Below are 12,975 nucleotides of genomic sequence, written 5' to 3' on the forward strand. Positions count from 1 at the left end.
GAGGAGGTCGAGACCGAGTCCCTGGCTTTGTGGGTGAGCTGATCCTGTGAACACAACGTGCAGGGAAACGGGGGGAACGAAAAAGGGGAGACGTGGACACTTTCTGACACCTTCAGTGCTGCAGAGCGACTCGCCCAGCCTGCTTTGCATCGTCCCTGCTGTCGCTTCATGTCATGTTGCTCAGACGGTTAGCACATCCCCACGCGGCGCCCGGCAGCTAACAGGACAGCAGCCATTGATTTTTATTGATTTATTCAGTTTCTGTTGGAGCCAAAGAGCAGCAGCATTTCAGCAAAGTGTGGAAAGAAAAACCACAAATATCTAGTAGAGCACAGCCGGAGACGTGCTGTTCATCACGCCACGCCGCTGGGAGAGAAGGACGAATAAAATAAAGCAGATGCATGATGGGAACTTGCACGGAGGCTGCCCCTGAGCAAACTGCCTCGGATATCCAAATGGCGTCGTTATGGAAGTGAGCAACTGCGAGGACGGTCGGTGATCTGTGACATCTGCCAACGGCTCAGACAAACAGCAGGAAGGACAAGCGGAGTTTCCTGCTGCTTCCTGCTGAAGGTTATTCGAGCTAACGGCTGCGCCCACAGCATGAAGGCTGTGTTTTCAGCACCGAAATGTTTTGCTTTGTTCACAACAGTCTGGAAAAGTACCTTCATACACACGACCGGTTTGTGTGTAGAACCGAACGTCGCGCTGCCGGGCCACAGCCAACACGAAACGCTTCGGGTCGGGACACGTTACGGGCCGGGCACAGGTGTACAGGTGTTGTCAGCAGAAAACTACACTCGCAGGTGATCTACCTGAATGATTCCAACACTTCAACCAAAGTGTTCTGTAACCTAAATGCCACCACAGACTGCAGGCTGGACTCAAACCGTGGCTTGCGGTGTCCGAACCCCCTCAAACCCCCCAGTGGTCCTGCACCTACATGACCTGTTTAGGGGGCAGGAGGAGGCAGAACGAGCACATGAGGCCTGCGATGCATCGTGTCGCTCCGGCCTTCAGAGCAAACAGAACTCAAACAGACCTGAGCAGCGTGATGTTTCAGCATCTCGTCACTCAGCAGCAGCCACCGAAGCAGAAGAACAAGCCGGCTTGTGCTGCAGGCTCACAGCCTTTTGTTGGACTGTAACACTCAGGTTTGTCTGGGTGAAAAACACCCGCTGGCACCGCAGTCCAGGCAGGACAGCACTGAGCAGGACCAAGCTGAGACCACATGCTTGTCTGAAGTCGTTCGTCCATGTTGCTCTCTGACTCCCGACTCAGCGCTGAAGCTCATGAATATTACAAAGAAAGGAGAGGAAATGGAAAGACGAGCACACAGTTTTGTTCTAAAGCGGAGGGTCGTAACTTTGCAGCGAATCTTAACAAGTAAGAGGATGAAAGGAGCGACAGCATTCCTGTGGAGACACAGGAAACCCTGCACCAAACCACCAAACGTCCCTCAAGTCAAAGACGTCTGAGCTGCTTCCTTCCTCCTCTGCTCGATGCCGTGAGATCCTGTTTGCATCTCCTCCCGTCACTTCGCCCCTGTGAGCTCCATCAGCCGAGGGAGGAGGAGGGGGAGGAGGGGGAGGAGGGGGAGTAATGAGGTCAGTAGCACTTATCTGCAGGGCCTGAATGAGGGATGAAGAGGATGAAGAGGAGGCTCCAGGCTCCTGTCACCTCTCATGTGTCATCTCTTCGTCTCCTCCACATCTGAATCTCCTTACTCTCCTCTTTTGCTGTCGTTCATTCGGGATGTTTGGACCACATCGCACCTCCTCCTCCTCCTACTCTTCCTCCTCCTCCTCCTCGTCCTCCTCCTCCTCCTATTCTTCCTCCGACTCTGTGTAAAATGTAAATTGAAGCTACGGGGATTTTTCCTTCTTATTGCTTCTAATCCAGAAAGAATGCAGCCATTTGTTATCAGCTTCCCGGAAGTCGTGTGAAAACTACCTGCCATCCCCTCCAAGCTGTTTCACACAAACTTTTAAAACTGTCAGAAATGTGAATTAGATTCTTTTCCAGCGGCTGGCCAGAAGCAAACAAATCAGGCTTGTGGTAAATGTCAGGAAGCTCGATCATGTGAGAAACAGCAGGGATTTCTGGGCAAATCGCTGAGCTTCCTCAGAGTCACATCAGGTTGGCATATTTCATGCTTTCACCCCGAAGGAGAAAACAAACACATTTTAATAAACAAACAGCAGCCTCGCGGCCACGTCACAACACGGCACAAGTTCAACCTAAATGAACGAAAAACGCAGAAAAAATCCAGAATCAGAGCTGAGCGGACCAGAAATATGATGTCTGAGGTTCCAGGTGTTAGTCACGTCCTCAGGTGTTACCAGGGCAACCAGGCCAGTTACAGCTTCTGAACATCTTTAGGTTTTGATAGCAAAATGCATAAAAACATAAACTAAGTAACCGTAATGTAAGCAGGATAATCTCATCTGAAGTGTCCATTAATGGACAGCATGGAGTCCATTAATGGACACTTCGTCTGCTTTATCCCTCACTTCAAAAACCTGACAGAAAAACAAGAAGAACACACACACACACACAAGCTGTCCTTGAAAGTGTCACCAAGGTCCTCAGCGTGTCACCTGACATCTGCTGCTGCTGAAGTGTGTGTGTGTGTGTGTGTGTGTGTGTGTTTAGGAAACTCTCATACTGAAGACTGAAATGTTAATTAATCTGAAACTTGTTGGACCTTTTCATGTTTCATGAGTGTGTGTGTGTGTGTCTCACATGTTGGCACAATTTCCCTCATGGCACGTTGACACACACGCACACACACATCAACTCCTCCCCCTCACACACACACACACACAGTCCAGTAATAATGTGGGCCAGCAGATCAGCCAGATGTTTGTCGGTGCATCTTGGTGTGTGTGTGTGTGTGTGCAGGGGCAGGTGCATCCACTGGCTGTGCAGCCTGGCATTAGTAATAGACTGCACAGGCTGCAGCTCTGTGTGTGTGTGCGTGTGTGTTCTCATTACTGACGATGTGATCTGTACGAGAGCTGATGTTCGTCAGAGTTTCAAAGCCAGCGAGCTGCTCGCCTGCTGCAGCTCCAACGCGTTGTTTTCTCTCAGCGGGCTGCTGGCCACGTGGCCTCGCAGGCCTCTGTAGACCAGAATCAGACTGTACGAGTGTCCAGATGGCCCAGCTTGCTGTTCCTGCCCTGAAAGTGGAGCACTGGGCTAAGCTTCCATTATACGGGCTTAAAAACACTCTAATCACCCAGCAGCTCTCTGCTCTGCTGCTGCTGCTTTTAGAGGCCACCAGGATGTGTGTGTGTGGTGTGTGTGTGTGTGTGTGTGTGTGTCTAATCTTAGCACCACCCCCCTCATCACTGACTCTTATCATTACCAGGAGAGCAGTGTGTGTCGCATTGCTCTTGCGTGAATAAGTCAGGATGTTACTCACACGTGGAGGCTGTTCAAGTGGGGAAATTATTTCAAACCAGCATTCAGGCAACTAATCTGAGAACAGAAATACAGTACAAGTACCTCAGACCTGCAGTAGCACAGCACTTCGGCACTACTTTTATTTTTACTGCAAATGCATGTCAGTTCCAGTAATGGGTTATTGGTCTCTAATCGGTTACTAATGATCGCCATCGGCCCTGAAATGGAACCACAGTATCTGTCTAAATGATCATTTAAGCCTAATTAAATTTCATGAAGTTTTTCATCTGAAATACAAGAACAAACTGATGATTTCTTCATAATTAATGGGGTTTGTTTTGGCGAGTCTGCGGTCCACAAACAGGAAGCTGCAGGTACACGCCTCCTCACTGACTCACTCACCGGGGTGTGCGAGTTATTGGCTAACGGTCTGAAGCCGCTCTTGGCAGCGAGTCCACAGCAGCGCACATCAATTAACACATTAACGAGCGTAGCTGCAGGTCAGACAGGAGAGACGAGGCCCCGCGCTGAGGCCAGAGAGGACGAGAGGACGAGCCGCCGGCCTTCATCTGCCATCCACTTCAATGTGGCGTCCTGTGTGGCGTCCCCAGGTGCCAACGCCAGCCTGACATCAGCCAGTCAGCTGCGGGCCAAGAAGGCGTTGGTATCACACACCGAGATTGTTATGAAATAATAAAGAATCACTGAACGTGACGCCTGTGTGGGCTGCACAAAGTTCAAACAAAACGTCTGAGGGACCGACTTCACAGAGAGGACGTCTCTGGAGAAGACAAACTCATTCTGCTTGTCTGTCGTCTCCTGATTCAGCAGGTTCAGACCTCCAGGGCGGCTCTGAGGCCCGCAGCCACACACCAGGACACACCAGCCACCACACAGACCCACAGTGTGTCCAGCTGTCTCTGCGTCCAGCTGTGTCCACATCCAGCTGTATCCGCGTCCAGCTGTCTCTGTGTTCAGCTATGTCCACATCCAGCTGTCTCTGTGTCCACCTGTCTCTGTGTTCAGCTGTGTCCGCGTCCAGCTGTCTCTGTGTTCAGCTATGTCCACATCCAGCTGTCTCTGTGTCCACCTGTCTCTGTGTTCAGCTGTGTCCGCGTCCAGCTGTCTCTGTGTTCAGCTATGTCCACATCCAGCTGTCTCTGTGTCCACCTGTCTCTGTGTTCAGCTGTGTCCGCGTCCAGCTGTCTCTGTGTTCAGCTATGTCCACATCCAGCTGTCTCTGTGTCCAGCTGTCTCTGTGTCCAGCTGTCTCTGCGTCCAGCTGTCTCATGGGGTTCTACTGTACTCAGCTGTGAGGACTCACTGAGCTCTCACACCTGAACTCCTCTCATGTTAAAGACGCTCAGTGGGTCAGTGCTCGGTGAGACACCTGCCTGCAGTGGAGACACGGCGAGTTATCACCTGACTGGTTCACACACCTGGACAGGAGCTGATGAAGTCAGTGGAGCATCTGGAGGCCACAGAGCCAGATGTTTCCTGCAGCAGAGCAGACTCTGAGGGACGTGACGCCAAGCGAACAGGATCAGCTGTCAGCCTAATAACGTGATAACATGCGATACGTCACTTCTCCTCTCAGCGTTTTAAAGTTGACACAAAAAAGTCCAATAAGCTCCTCCTCCTCTGTGCGTCCATGTTTGTGTCCCATCAGCAGCAGTGTTTGACTCTGTGCCGCCCGGTCGGATGTCAAACCCTCGTCTGCACGCGGTGGATTGTTGCGTATTGCAGGTTTAATCGCTGTGACGTCACCTCTCACAAGCCGCCACAGCTGGGGCGAGGTTACAGCGAGGGACGGGTGTCGGGTTACACGCCTCGCCGACTGGGAGCAGCTAGCTTAGCGGTCACGGTTTGGATCAGCATCTCGTCACCCAGGAAGAAGGCGCCTCAAAGCTTTAAAACAGCCTGCACATGAATGATTCACTGTTTCATATTGTCCTCTAATGAGCACAGAGGCCACTTTGACCTGCCTGATGTCAGAGTCAAAGTCTAAAATCAATAAGACATGAGACATGTTTGTTAAAGTGCACTTCCTGTTTGGCCTGATGGAGATCTGACTGGCGCCACCCTGAAGTCATCGTCGCCTTTATCGGCGCGTCGTCCACTTTAAAAAGGAGATCAGAACCAGAACTGTGGATTTTGACTTTGTCCACCAGTTTATTCACCCGACTCAGAGAAAAAACCTTCTGTTGTCAGCAGCGTGTTACAGAAACTGTCACAGACAGGAGGACGAAATCGTGTCAGTGATGACATCACTCAGCGGACGCCACCATAAACACCCGGCGTCCCTTTGGTAAATCATGCATTAATAAAGATGGAGTTTATTTTACTGTTTGTTTTTCTGAGTGTTTTCCTCTCTGTTGGATCCGAGTGGACGCGGCCTCGGCCGACAGTCCGGCTGCTCGGCCCATAAACGTGTTCCCACGTGCGTCAGCGCTGAGGGCTTTATGTCGGCTTCATCATTCGCTGTCCTCACATGGAGCTTCTGAAGCTCCGCTGGTTTCGCTGGTCTGAAAGCCGTTTGGTTGCTAACAAACCACCGAGCTTCATGCACCGACTATTCCTACCAGAACCTGAGAGAAGCCAGAAAGACGTGACGGAGTCTGGAGAACTCAGTCTCAGTCTGTCTTTTAATGATTTGATTTAGAAACTGTAATCTTACTGATGGTGTTTATCTCTTAAGAAGTTACAGAGATGATTGAGTCATGTGTACAAACGGCCATCTGCTCTGAGCTGCTGTCATAAAGAAGAAGAAGAAGTACCACACGTTACTGCTGGATGGTGTAAAGATACACAACACGAGACTAAATTTCCTAATTTGCCAACTGTCACAGGTTTTGTGTTCATCGCACATCTGGAGCTGAAACAACCCGACGTCAGTCTGCGACGGCCAATCAAGACCTTCACGAAGATCCCGAGTTTAAAAAACCCGTCAGCAGTACTACGAGAGGTATGGCGGTTCACGTCAGTCCGCTCTGGCAGCAGGATCGAGGAGGAGGAAACGGGACCACCTGACTGAGGACGCTTCACTCTGCTGTCTGAACGAGTGACGAGTTGACGTTTTAAAGTCTCGCTCACGTTCGCGTCAGTCACGATTTCCTTCCCCTGTGACAGGAAACGAAAACACAACGTTAGCATTAGTAAAAGTACAGACTTCTCCTGGTTTGAACTCTGTTGGAAACATTTGTGATGACGTAAGAACACAACTCAGCTGAACAGAAAACAAAGATCTGTTCGATTTGAGACGCTTCAGAGTTACATAAGAAGGCAGCAGAGACTGAATTACTTTTAAAGCCTTTCCCTAATGATTTGTTCTGAACGCAGCCTCGGGCCTTTGTGGGCAAAGTAGCAACGTTTTTTACATTTTTGCACGACTGCCGTGGTGTAACTCGACCTGTCAGGTATTTGGGTCACTGATGCTTTTAATTCCCACCACGTCAACACGAACGTTTTGCCTTTGGAGCAAAGCAACACGTGTAGAAACACAAACTGAGCCACAAACTGCTTCTGGCTTCCACAGACAAACGTGTCCGCAGCACACACTAATGTCACGCACGCGCGCACGCACGCACACACGCACACACGCACACGCAGGCTGTGCAGCCTGCAGCGAGGCAGGACGCAGAGCGAGTCTGCTGAATGAACACTAAGAGGTTGTACACACAGTAGAAAGTCACGCAAGCCCTGAAAACCTCACAGCGGTTACGGTTCATGTGTGTCCAAATGTAAGACACAGAGCTGCCTGTGTGTGTGTGTGTGTGTGTGTGTGTGTGTGTGTGTGTGTGTGTGAGAGAGAGAGAGGGAATCACATCAGCATCAATGAGGCGTCTCCATTCATCCACACGAGATGAGTGTATGTTAGGAGATCTCGTGTCAGGACGAGACGAGATGAGACGAGACGAGACGAGACGGGACGGGATGAGACCACGTTTCCCTCTGTCCCCGTCCCTCAGACCTGGGACAGCAGAGGGCAAAGTCCCAATGAGAATCATAGCTGATTAACGCGTATGGTAATCTGGATCTGAACACCAGAGTGTGCATGAGGAACATCCATAAAACATATAAAGGCATGAAGCCACACTTGGCCGACTTCACCACCGACGCTGAGTCCAGGTTCTCCACACGCCTCCGAGCTGCAGCTGAGCCTCTGACTGAACGATTTCGTTTACGCGATGAAGAACTTCAGCAGCCCATCGAAACATCAAGACCGAACTGCTCACCTCAGAGCTGCCGTTAACTGTGTGGACAAACACCAAACACAGTCACAGTCCACATGAACCAAAACCAGAAGCTCCGACTCGACAGCCGAGCTGCACTGTGGGTAACGAAGGCACCAGTGACAAGGAGGAAACAGCCTGCCATTCTGAATGGAGCCAAACCGGCGAAGCTGCTCCTAAGAATCCAACAGCTCCCTCATTTCTAATGATCCAACATGTGACAGGAAGGGAAAGAGGAGGAAACCTCGCGGGAGGGCGAGAAATGTTAAGGAGCAGCTCAACCTCACAGTGGGAGGAGAAATGAAGCTAATCTGTGGAAGAGCGTCTGACAGTGATAAGACACATAAACACACCACACACACACACACACACACAGCAGCCTTTACTGTCAGACAGGCGGAGCCTAACCAGGTCAATGGAAACGTCCATCAGTCCATCAACTGGAATTAGACAGGAAGAGGGAGGGAGGGAGGCGGGTGAGGAGAGAAGAGTGATGTGTGTGTGTGTGTGTGTGTGTGTGTGTGTGGAGCGGGGACAGTGAGGGTCTGGCGAAAGCGAGGGATTAAGATGGAGTGAGTGAAGAATGACGTGAAGAACGAAGTGCTCTGTGATGAAACATTGAAATGGGAGCTCCATAATTTATGATAATTGATGTTAATTCTGCCGCACTCGTTCACGCTCTGCAGTAACTGCGAGCGAAACGGCCGACGGCCTCAGCGGAAGCAGACGGACTGACGCCGTCGGTCAGCTCATGCTGTGGTAACTCGTGTCTGTGGTTCATTTTGCACACAGACACACGCTGCTAACAGCTTCATTAGCTAACAGTCCAGTTTCACCAACACAAGTGCATCAAGTTCAGCTGTGGTGGTTCTGTCCAGACTGTGAAACCTGAGGAGTCCAGAGGACAGCAGACCGTCCTCTGGTTGTCCCTGTCCCCCCCGGTCCCCCCTCAGCCTGCACCACTCAGGCCCAGGCCCATTACCAGCCCATTATAGTAATTCAATGGGACGCTGTGGGTACGTTAGCCTGCAGGGCACACACACACACACACCACACACACACACACGTCCACACATGCATATTCATGATATCCATTCAAATACTTTTCACACACAGCCAGACAAATCATGACACGATTATTATTATTTACTGAAACGCAGGAGTTTCAGAACCAGAACATCCGATGAAATTAAACCTTCAAGAAGTTTCCTCCCAAAATGTCCTCCATCTGCTATCATCAGATCTCCAGCTCAGGACGAAAAACAGCAACGCGTTCAACATGAAACCGCTCAGATTTATGAAGCGATGGCTCAGGAACGACACACATTATGAATACATTTTTAGCATGTGGGGATTAAAGCCCCTCCAGTGAGAGCTGGGAGAAGCTGCAGAGGCTGGACACCAGTTTGACGTCAGATGTTTTTAAGACCCTGTGGGCTCCCGGATTCTTTCATTTTGTAACATATGGACAGAATTCTAAAACATTCAGAAAACGAACAAACATCATCAGCACAACATGAAGAAACAACAGAGCTGACATTAAGATGAACGCTGAAGTTAGCATGCTAACCAGCTAGCCACGGCCCGTCCTGCCTGTAATACCACTCTGTACCTCCAGAGGCCCTCGTAGTTTCAGCTGGGAGACGAATATGAGCGGCAACTTTGCTAAGTTTCACAAGCTCTCTGAGAGTTTAGTCTCATGAGGAAACAAAACAAACTGACAAAATGTCCACAAAGGAAATAAAAATGACAGCAAGCTACAGGACTGACATCGCAGCCTTCACACACCTATTGGCTTCAAAAAGAAAAAATGTTTTAACATGTAAAGACAAACCACCGCAGCGCCGCATCTTTCCCGCTGAACCCAAAGCCGATGTTTGTCCTGAACACTGAATCTCGCCGCTGTTTCCTTCGATTTCATCAGCGACGTCTCCCAGCTCCAGTTTTATCTTCATTACAGCACAGCACACACACTTACAGCACGCATAAGTGCTTAAACACACACGCAAACAGCCATTCACTCACACACACTCACACACTCACACACACACACACAGAAAGTGAAGCGCAACCCACAGTCCAGATCACATTTGGCATCCAATTTCAGTGTGAATGAGTGAGCAGTGGGGTGAATAAGATTTAATGGGGTTGGGGGGGGGTCTGCAAAGAGCTCAGAGCCTGTGAGGGTTACGCCGTCTCACACACACACACACACACACACACACTGACTGCTGATACACTGTGTCATCATGTTCTCACAGGAGGGGAAGCTCTTCATACAAAACCTCATTCACAAAAAGAGGAAAGTGACGGGATGTCAGCGAGGCAAAGAAAACGCCGCGTCATCCGAGTCGTCCTCAGGGCCTCAGCGCTCGACCAGACGAGCATCTTCTCAGTCTTACACAGCTGTTGGAAGCGTACTTAACGAGGCAGGCGTGAACCCTTAAACACGAGTCTGGATTTGGTTTGGTGGTGAGTGACAGAACGTCTAAAGGTGGACATCAGCTGACTGATATGGCGGGTGTTGATGAGGAGATGAGTCAGCGCTTGTCCCACTCGACTCTCTGAGAGATGATACGCAAAGCCTGAAGTTAATAACCTGTGTGTTTTATCTGTCTCTGGTAACTGAAATCTGCAGGTGAGCACCTCGTCCCCGAGGCGAAGGTGAGGACGTCCACGCTGCCGTGGACACTTTGTGCAGGTCGGATCGTTTCACTGCTTTGTATGGAACAGGAAGAAGTCTTGACTTCTGCCATATGAGCTCTGTGTGTGTGTGTGTGTGTGTGTGTGTGTGGACCGCGTGAACAACTGGATCAGCGACGGAAAGAAAATCCACGGGAGGAAATTATTTCTCCTGTGCGACAAAACGCTAATAAAAGCTGATCCACGATAAAACAAATTAGAGCGAAGCCTCCATCTTTCACGAGTGACGGAAAGAAAAACAGCTTTATATTCTAAGAACTGACGATAATCGAAAGTGACGTGAAACTCAACCTCAATCTGATAAAGAGCGCACATGAGAAACCTGAGCTTGATGGATGGAGCGGAGGAACAAGCTATAAATAGCCTTTCTATGTGAAATATTCATTAGGCTAAGAGAGGGATGGATGGGAGGAGGATCCACAGGCCTGGAAAAATAAAGAAATAAAGAAAACAGGTAGGAACTCAGCGAGAAAGATTTGGAAGAAATGGGAGAGGAAGAGTGAAGAAGACTGGGCCACGCCGTGTGCCTCCCAGCCCGCCATCATTCAACTCGGTTACTCTGGAAACGTCCGCACTAACTGAACCTTTGAATTAGCTTGTTGCTTTAAATGTAAGCAGGTTTATTTAATGCATGATGAGCATGATAATGTTTTTATTTGGTGTATAAAACGTGAGAAGCGGTTGCTGAAACTCGAGGTGCAACGATCGATTTATCGATTCACCGATTCGATATCATCGGTGCAAAACCTGGAAAACCTGGATTCACATCATCACCTTTTGAAATGGCACTCAAGGCCTTCTTCTCTAAGGGACCGTGTCTTATTGATCGTATGCTGCCAGACTTTCTGGTATCAGAAAATATCGAGTTGTTCCTCATCCTTTCTGGGCCTTTGGAGCATCGGCACCGTAACGACACGAACGGCCCGACTCAGAGCGAGTTATTAACCAAAATCGTCACCGAAAACTAAAATTGAATGAATCACCCAGCAGATAATCCAGCATCTCCTGTAAATCTGGCACAGAAGTGCAGGAATGTGGTATTAAAAGACGTTTCTTTAGCCCAAACGCTCTGCCGTGTGACGGCCCTCAGAGCCCAACATGTTGGTGAGAAGAGACATGACGAGATCGGACTCGGGTTCAGGTCTTTGGACAGACCACAGACGGGCTGACACTGTGAGAAGCAGACTTTGGAGCAGCTGCAGGACTGCAGACTTATTGAACAAGCAGAGCTTTTTTAACCACCAATCAATAAATACGGAGACAGACGGGCTGGCGTTGTGTTTCAGGAAACTCTGGTGCTCAGGGACGCCGAGAACAGCTGACGACTCCTTCCTGTTCTGATCACAGCAGGAGCAAAGCAAGAGAAGAAGTAATACGATGATACTGATAAGGATGCAACACGTGTGGCGTTCGTACACAAAACGTCTGAAGTTGTTACTCAACAGCATCAAACTGTTAATCTGACAAACATCAGAATCTCAAAGAGAGAGGCAGCGGTGCAAGAGGAGGCCAAAACCAGCTTCTGGTGCCAACATGAACTTGAGTCCATCTCCAGGTTTGGTCCAAAAGACCTCATGACATCACTGAGAGGACCAAAGACCTCTGACTGATGAAGGTGGAACCGACGAACAAGAGCCGAGTGTAAAGTGGAGGAAGGTGGTGCTGTGAGGTGTGGTCTGCACTCACAGTGTGAGGCACTGATCGGGCATTGATCAGGCATTGATCAGGCATTGATCGGGCACTGATCGGGCACTGATCGGGCACTGATCGGGCACTGATCGGGCACTGATCAGGCACTGATCAGGCATTGATCAGGCACTGATCAGGCACTGATCGGGCACTGATCGGGCATTGATCAGGCATTGATCGAGGATGTCTGAGATCCTCTTTTGGAACGTTGTTATGGCAATAGTGAAACTAGTCTTGCCAGGGTGAAAACTGCGAAACTTGAGTGTAACCATAACAACGACGGAACTCTCCTCTGGAACGCTGCTGACACACACACACACACACACACACACACACACACACACACACACACACACTCCCTCTGGCTGCCTGCCAGCTGGAGCTGCAGCCCACATCCAAACCAGAACTCAACACACTGAGAGAAGACAAAGTTTTCTCTGACACTTGAACCACAAATTAAAACTTCATGATTTCTGTTCTCTTTCAGACGTTTTTTAAAGTTACTGTCCTCTGTGAGCTACTACTGAGTGCTACTGAGTGCTACTGAGTGCTACTGAGTACTACTGAGTACTACTGAGTACTACTGAGTACTACTGAGTCACATTAGCGCCCCCGAGCAGAGAGGGACGAGAGTGAGACCTGTGGTGAGTCTGGGTACCAGGGACCTGAAGGAGAACAGAAGTGCGGTCGTACTTTTCAAACCTCAGCTCAGACATCACTCACTTCAATACACAAAGACCAGCAGAGAGAGAGCGAAGTACACAAACCAGGTACGACTGGGTACTGCACACAGAGCTATTTACACTTCAGAGAATATCACAGCTGAGACAGAACTGACAGACCTGACAGCACTGACAGCACATCCTGGTACCTCCCGTGTTTGTGACCATACTACAAGCTACAGACAGCGACTGAGCATGTGTGGACTGTGGACCATGAACCC

General features: G+C 49.7%; 2 protein-coding genes across 5 annotated transcripts in view; both read right to left on the reverse strand.

Moving 5' to 3' along the window:
- The window catches only part of LOC124057033 (nuclear factor 7, ovary-like), a 546,992-nt gene that overhangs the window by 484,316 nt on the left and 49,701 nt on the right, over window positions 1-12,975 (reverse strand). The window lies entirely within an intron of this gene.
- Window positions 1-12,975, reverse strand: part of LOC124057015 (dedicator of cytokinesis protein 3-like) — a 125,531-nt gene that overhangs the window by 104,377 nt on the left and 8,179 nt on the right. The window lies entirely within an intron of this gene.

Source organism: Scatophagus argus, chromosome 3 (assembly GCF_020382885.2).
Source record: "Scatophagus argus isolate fScaArg1 chromosome 3, fScaArg1.pri, whole genome shotgun sequence".
Classification (NCBI taxonomy): Eukaryota; Metazoa; Chordata; class Actinopteri; family Scatophagidae; genus Scatophagus; species Scatophagus argus.